This window comes from Euleptes europaea, chromosome 11 (genome assembly GCF_029931775.1).
Source record: "Euleptes europaea isolate rEulEur1 chromosome 11, rEulEur1.hap1, whole genome shotgun sequence".
NCBI classification, from domain to species: Eukaryota; Metazoa; Chordata; class Lepidosauria; order Squamata; family Sphaerodactylidae; genus Euleptes; species Euleptes europaea.
The window spans coordinates 69,485,095-69,492,717 of NC_079322.1; positions in this window are offsets into that span (position 1 = coordinate 69,485,095).

A 7,623-nucleotide genomic window follows, 5' to 3' on the forward strand; every position below is an offset into this window, starting at 1 on the left:
CAGTATCAGAGGAGCAGGCCTGTTATATTAGGTGCTGTGGAACAAAGGCAGGATGCTGTTGCAGCCATCTTGTTTGTGGGCTTCCTAGAGGCACCTGCTTGGCCACTGTGTGAACAGACTGCTGGACCTGATGGGCCTGGGTCTGATCCCACATGGCCTTTCTTATGTTCTTAGAAGGGTGGGGTTTGGGAGGAGGGGCTTCAGTGGGGTATAATGCGGCAGAGTTCAGTTCCAAAGTGGCCATTTTGTCCAGTTGAACTGATCTCTATCGCCTGGAAATCAGTTGCAATAGTGGGAGATCTCCAGTCACCACCAGGAGGTTGGCAACCCTAGAAATGGCTTTAGATTATTCCCGTTTTGGGGACCTAGCGGGCATTTTGCCTCAACTAGTCATTCTGATTTGGAGGGCAGGTGTGTGTCTTTCCCCCCTACTTGTTTTCCTTTGACTCACTAGCTTGACTTCTTGGCTGGCATTTTTGGTGCGATCTGTTTAAAGCCATCCCTTGGCTAGGGTTGCCAAGTCCTTCTTCGGCACTAGTGGGAGGTTTTTGGGGTGGAGACTGAGGAGGGCAGGGTTTTGGGAGGGGAGGGACTTCAATGCCATAGAGTCCAATGGCCAAAGCGGCCATTTTCTCCAGGTGAACTGATCTCTGTCGGCTGGAGATCAGTAGTAATAGCAGGAGATCTCCAGCTAGTACCTGGAGGTTGGCATCCCTAGACACGTGAGGAAATGTCACAATCGTGTATCTGCTGGCAGTTCATGAGCAGCAGCACTGGCCATAAATCTCAAGCAGCTTCCCCCTTCAATGCTCAGATCCTCCAGGGCCAGAGCGATTTAACACCCAGCCTTCTCTGGAGTGAGCACACCAGAGAGATCGAGAACCCTCAGGGGCCTATTGCAAAGAGATACAAATCCACTCATTCTTCCAGCAGTCCCGACAAGCTCCAGAGCCAGCATGGTGTAGTGGGTAAGAGCGGTAGTTTGGAGCGGTTTGGATCTGGAGAACCGGGTTTGATTCCCCACTCCTCCATGTGAGCTGCGGACGCTAATCTGGTGAACTGGATTTGTTTCCCCACTCCTACACACGAAGCCAGCTTGGGGTAGTCACACTCTCTCAGCCCCACCTACCTCACAAGGTGTCTGTTGTGGGGAGGGGAAGGGAAGGGTAAACCAGTTTGATTCTTCCTTAAGTGGTAGAGAAAGTCGGCATATAAAAGCCAACTCTTCTTCTTCTTCTTCTTCTTCTTCTTCTTCTTCTTCTTCTTCTTCTTCTTCTTCTTCTTCTTCTTCTGTCATGGTTTAACTTGGACCTTCACTCTGTTGAAGTTTTAAGGAGGAAAGGTTTGCAAACCAAATGTTTTGTGGCTGGAAAGCAAGTGTTCATCCCTGTTCACTCAGGGTGGGGAAAGAAACAGTAACGAACCCTAACCAATCAATTATCGTTTTTCCATGCCCCTTCTTGGACAGATGGTTACACCATTTTAATTAAGTGCATGCGCTGGAGTGACAGATTTGATGGATGTGATATGACAGACATTTTCTCTGCTCACTTAAGCTTTTTTTTAAATCTTTCACTCTCCGTAGGGTTGTTGGGATTATGGATTTTGGCCTTTATTTGATATTACAACGATTTCCCAGTCGTTATGTTCTGATTTCTTGCTGACCGTTGTTACGGCACTCACCATGATATCTGTGCCGATAATGTGGAACTATGACTGCATTTGTTTCAGATCGTTATATGGTTAGGATCACAGGAATATTCATGATGGGAAGACTCTGATGGTTGATTTACTTGAGGGCTCGTAGCTAAATGCAGGGATGGCCTATATTACAAAATACCATGCTTAAGGTGATGTAAAGGGAGTCAAAATCTCTCTTTGCATTGCCCTTTGATTTGTGACAATTGTATCGGACAATTGTATCGGACGTGCAGTCATCACTTGGTGGTACTGACAGAGTGATAAATAATGATCGAATGATCTCACCACAGAGTTAATCTTTGAATGAAACTTCCAACCTGCCAATATTATCCTTGCTGGTTTTTGAAACTTAGACCTGTTGACATTTCTTCTCTAGTTTGATACATTCCGTCGTAAGGAAGCCAGTTCGTCAACACCTTTAACCACTGTTTGATTCCCCACTCCTCCACATGAGCAGCGGACGCTAATCTGGTGAACCGGGTTGGTTTCCCTGCTCCTACACACAAAGCCTGCTGGGTGACCTTGGGCTAGTCACATCTCTCTTAGAGCTCTCTCAGCCCCACCTGTTGTGGGGAGGTGAGGGGAAGGGAAGGTGATTGTGAGCTGGTTTGATTCTTCCTTAAGTGGTAGAGAAGTAAAACCTTGCCAAATCCAATCATTTACAATAAAGATATATTGCATTTTAATGTTTTTTAAAAATCTACATCCAATAGTATGTATAATTGGGAGTGATGTTAAAAAGAATGAGAAGATAAATTGAATTTGTTTTTCGAACGTTTCCCACAATTTAATTTCAGCGATAGATTCCACCCATTCCTGGCACAAATCCTAAATCAGCCACCGTCATCTTCCATTTGGGCGGAGGACCTGCCCTGTTCTAATTATTCTATCAACTTTTTTTTTTTGCAAAGCGGATTTCAGAGCTCCGACTGACGTTATCACCTGAGCCACTGGGTTTTGATAGCTCAGCATCCACATTCCTCACACCTTGCAACCGAGATTCTTGGCAAATGTCAGACCTGAGCTGCGCTCTTGATGAAAGCAACTGTCAGCCAGTGCTAGGGCTTGCCTTTGGAACAGCTGTGCCTGATGCGAAGACTCACCTGTCCTGCACAGTGGGTTTGAATCAGCTCCACGGTTTTCTGTCTCAGCCTCGGCAAAGCTTGTCATCAAAGCAAGGAGATAAAACGAAGGCTGTGATCACTCTATACTGTCACATTTGACAGAGGAAGTTCTTAGCCGAGCAGCTTTTAAATGGCTTTGCCTCTCCACATATCGAGTGACACCCTGGCTCAGTGACAAGAAGTTATCACCGGCACTTAACTTGCAGCATGAAAGAGGCTGAGCCGAGGGAACAGGGACAACATTAAGGTGAACAGGACTACCTGGGAGCAGGTTCAGCAGGCATTTCAAAGCAGGACTCTAAAAAGGTTTCTCTAAGAGGGTAGTGCGATCCCTGCTTGAGAAGGTGCAGAAAAGAGCCCGTCTTCATGTGGAAGAGCAGGTAATCAAACCCGGTTTTCCAGATTAAGGTCTGCCACTCTTAACCACTACACATGCTGGCTCTCAAGGGAGAACAAATTGTAGTGATGATTTGGGGGTCAAAAGAGCAGGAATGAGACATTGGAAATCGTCCCTAAATGAAACACATATTCTCCTCTAAAACTGAATGACATCTGAATATCATAATCAAAGGATCTTATAGAGCTGTTCATTTATAGTCACATTTCTATGTTTAAAAAAAAGAAACTTAAAGTGACAAAACATATAGGAGAGGAAAACATTTAATTAAAAGCAAACTAAGGCAATGCTAAAATCAGCAGCTGCAGAAAATGCTATTTGAAATGTTTAAAACCTTCAGGCTGCACTGTAAATGGCCTTCTAAAATGTCATATGAGTATTGGCTTGGATCCACCAGTCTGTGTCTGTGAATGGAAGGATTTCTACAGCTATCTCAATAGCTGTTGCTAGGACTGCCAGTTCCGGGTGGGGAAATACCTAGAGATTTTTTAGGGCAGAGCCTGAGGAGGGCAGGATTTGGGGAGGGGAGGGACTTCGATGCCATAGAGTCCAATTGTCAAAACGGCCATTTTCTCCAGGTGAACTGATCTCTTTTGGCTGGAGATCAGCTGTAATAAAGGAGATCTCCAGCTAGTACCTGGAGGTTGGCAACCCTATCTGTAGCCCAAAATGGCCTCCCCAATTGATGCTTCCCCAGATAGGGTGGATCCAAACCATGACTTGATGGGAGAACACAAAAGATGGTAGACCCTGGTGTAGCTCTCAGTCTAAACGTGTGTTGTCACAGTTATTTCCTCACTAGATTAGGTAGGGTTGCCAGCCTCCAGGCGGTAGCTGGAGATCTCCTGGAATTACAACTGGTCTCCAGGTTACAGAGATTAAATTCCCCTGGAGTAAATGGCTGCTTTGGAAGATGGACTCATTGGCATTATACTCCTCCACTGAGTGTGTGTGTGACCTGGTCCAAGGTCATCCAATAAGCTTTCATAGCAGAGTAGGGGATTTGAACCTGGGTCTCCCAGATCCTAGTCTGCCACTCTAACTACTACCGCACATAGGCTCTATCATCCCTGTGGCCTTGGGGGATTCTGGGGGGATCTGGGGAGCACCAGTCAAATATCCAGCATCATATCTGCATCATCATCCCTAAGAATCAACTGATCAGCACAAACTGGAAGTACTGTCACACTGTGAATGGGGAGAGCTCTGTTAGTGAGCAGGGAACATTGCTAGGGTTGCCAACTTCCAGGTACTAACTGGAGATCTCCTGCTATTACAGCTAATCCCCAGCCAATAGAGATCAGTTCTCCTGGAGAAAATGGCCCCTTTGGAAGGTGGAATCTATGGCATTGAAGTCCCTTTTCTCCCCAAATCCCGCCCTCCTCAGGCTCTGCTCCAAAAACCTCCCGCCGGTGGCGAAGAGGGACCTGGCAACCCTAAACATTGCCATGGAAACAATTTAAACAAGCTTCTGTAGGGCAGCAATTTTATTTATGTGCCTCAGGATCTTGTTGAACAAGCAGAGCCTGAATGAAATGTTAAACCTCAACCTTTGCCCCATCCCTGGGCACAGCCTCAACCCCACCTTCTTGGCCATGATGACAAGGAGCAAGCCACCCAATCTCATTTTACAAGCCACATTCCCCAACCCTGCCATCCACTTTAAATGAGCCCTGGACTTGCTGAGGGATAAGTGCGAACAAGAGGATCAACCCTCTCTTGGATCATTTTTTTACATCTGACCTGTGAAATGCAGGTCAGTCAGCGAGAACGAACTGTAACACTCAGGAAGACCCAAACAAGAGGAAAGGTTATTCCTACTGTGTTGGAACAGCCACGTCGAAGGAAGGTGGTTGAAACGCACCACTCTTGCCTTACTGACAGCTATCGATTTGAGTTGCATTCATGCAAAGAATTGTGGAACGGGCACTCGTGAGTTTGATTGCCAGCCGAGGGTCCATCAAAAAGTGGTTCTCAAGTCAGAGGAGGGTCACAAAATTGCTTGAGATGACTCATGAGACCCGTTCACAGACTACAGTGCATTGGGTGGGGGGATAAAATACACCCCACAGGAGAGAGAGACATGCAAAGAAGACTAACTGTGCAATCGTAAACCAATTATCAGCATTCTAAGTCCAATGATTTCAATGGATTTCTAAACACACTGGGCGAAAACTCATGGTCGCTTTAGCCTCCTTATTCCCTGTTTCAGCCAGGATTCAGGCAGGATCGAACGCATGCGTTTCGCCAAACATGCGTTCGATCCTGGCTGAATCCTGGCTGAAACAGGGAATAAAGGAGGCTAAAGTGACCATACGTTTTCACCCATTGACTTAAATGCATTTAGAATGGTGTTTAGGATTGCATGGTAAAACTATGAGGACTAGAATCTTACTAATTTTTTTAAAGAGCTTATTTTTTAAAATTGTTGTGGCCTTGGGCAAATGCCATAATATATTCCATTCTTTAACTGATGTAGCTTCAAGATCCTGGCCTGTTTTATATTTTTATACGTTTTATATGGCTTTTTTAAAAGTGAGGCATTATAGTCTGTTATTGCTTTATAAATTATGACAGAAGTTTATAAGTAAAGCCATAATCCAAAGCAACCTAACAAGTACCTCTCAATCTTTAATATTTCAAAATGACTCACTAACATATGATAATCATACTTAAAACTCAAGAAGTACCGTTCATCTTCAAAGCATTTTACAAACATTAACTAATTAATTTTACTGTCAAAACTCTTGCAAACCTAGTAATGGAATTTGGCTTTTTCTCCGAGAGCAATTTTCTTCCAGCTTCCGGCAGAGTAAACACTCATTATGATATAACTGGTGAGAAGAACAGTTTTGAGTAACGCAGTTGGGGAGCTGAATGACGGCTCGTGCAGAATGACCTGTGGATTGCTCTGGCCCCAGAAGCAAATGGCCAGTTTCTGAATGTTCCGTTTTGAAAGAGAACTTTGCTAAAGGTATATATTTCAATGCTTGCTTTTGGCCAATGTATTCTGTTACTTAATTCCTTTATTTTACCCTAGGGAGTTGCCCTGAAACAGGTTATACATACCTGCCAGGACCTTAGTTATCTCAACGTGAATTACACCTAATCATAGCCTAGCTACAGTACTTCAGGTGAACCAAGATCAAGGATTGAGCCTGTAGGCATTTTTGGAATTAGGTCAAAGAATAGTTTGAGCCGCCACAAAATGGCTGCCGTGACGGCAGGGCCAATCACAGTACGGCTGCCGTGGAAGCAGAGCCAATCACAAAACATTGGGAAACTCCAAAGCAATCATCCACCTATGATAAAAGCAGCTGCTTCGAAATGGGTGCTCCCATCAGGAGCAGTGTGGTCTCCTGCATTCTTCTGCAGTGGAGATGTGAAGGAGAGGGGGGGTCAGTTTAGGTCAGAGATAGTATTGCGCATATCGATATACCCAAACCGAAAATAAACCCGAAATTAGCCTATTTGGGAATATTCGGGTTTCTGTGCCCCAGCTACGAAGGCAGCCCCCAGACTTTGAGGCACCAGGCTGCCAATCTGCTCTTTCCATCAGTCCTTGGCAACAATGCACTTCTGAACCTGAAAACCGATGGACAGCTTGGCTTGCAAATGCCGGGAGAATGGGGCAACCCCTTTGCTAGCCCATAAAATTGGACCCCTCGTCCCAAAGTTCACCAAACTTTGATGACCATCTAAGGAGAGTCCCTTGCAGCCATACTGCAAATTTGATGACTCTACCTCTAAAAATGCCCCCACAGGAGCTTCAAAAAAATCCCCATAGACAATAGTTTCAGTGATACTTAGAGTGGAACTAGACTTTAGGGCAGATGTGGGGGTGATGGAGTGGTGGAATCTGATCTGGAGAACCGAGTTTGATTCTCCACTCCTTCACATGAGCGGTGGAGGCTAATCTGGTGAACTGGATTTGTTTCCCCACTCCTACACACAAAGCCAGCTGGGCGACCTTGGGCTAGTCACTCTCTCTCTCTCAGCCTCACTCACCTCACAGGGTGTCTGTTGTGGGGAGGGGAAGGGAAGGAGACTGTAAGCCGGTTCGATTCTCCCTTAAGTGGCAGAGAAAGTCGGCATATAAAAACCAACTCTTCTTCTTCTGATGAACAGGTCTCTTTGACCCTCAAAAGCTTATACCCTGGAAATCTTGTTGGCCTTTAAGTGATTCTCACGATTTGCTGCCCCGAAGGGATTCCCCCCATTCTGGTTTAAAATGCTTGTGGGTTCACAAGCCCTCCCCCCTCCTCCATGTATGCTGCAGTTATGATCAGAGTTGGGTCCATGTGCAGGTGGCAGGCAAGAACTCCCATCTAGGGTTACCAACCTCCAGGTATTAGCTGGAGAGCTGCTATTATAACTGATCTCCAGCCGATAGTGATCAGT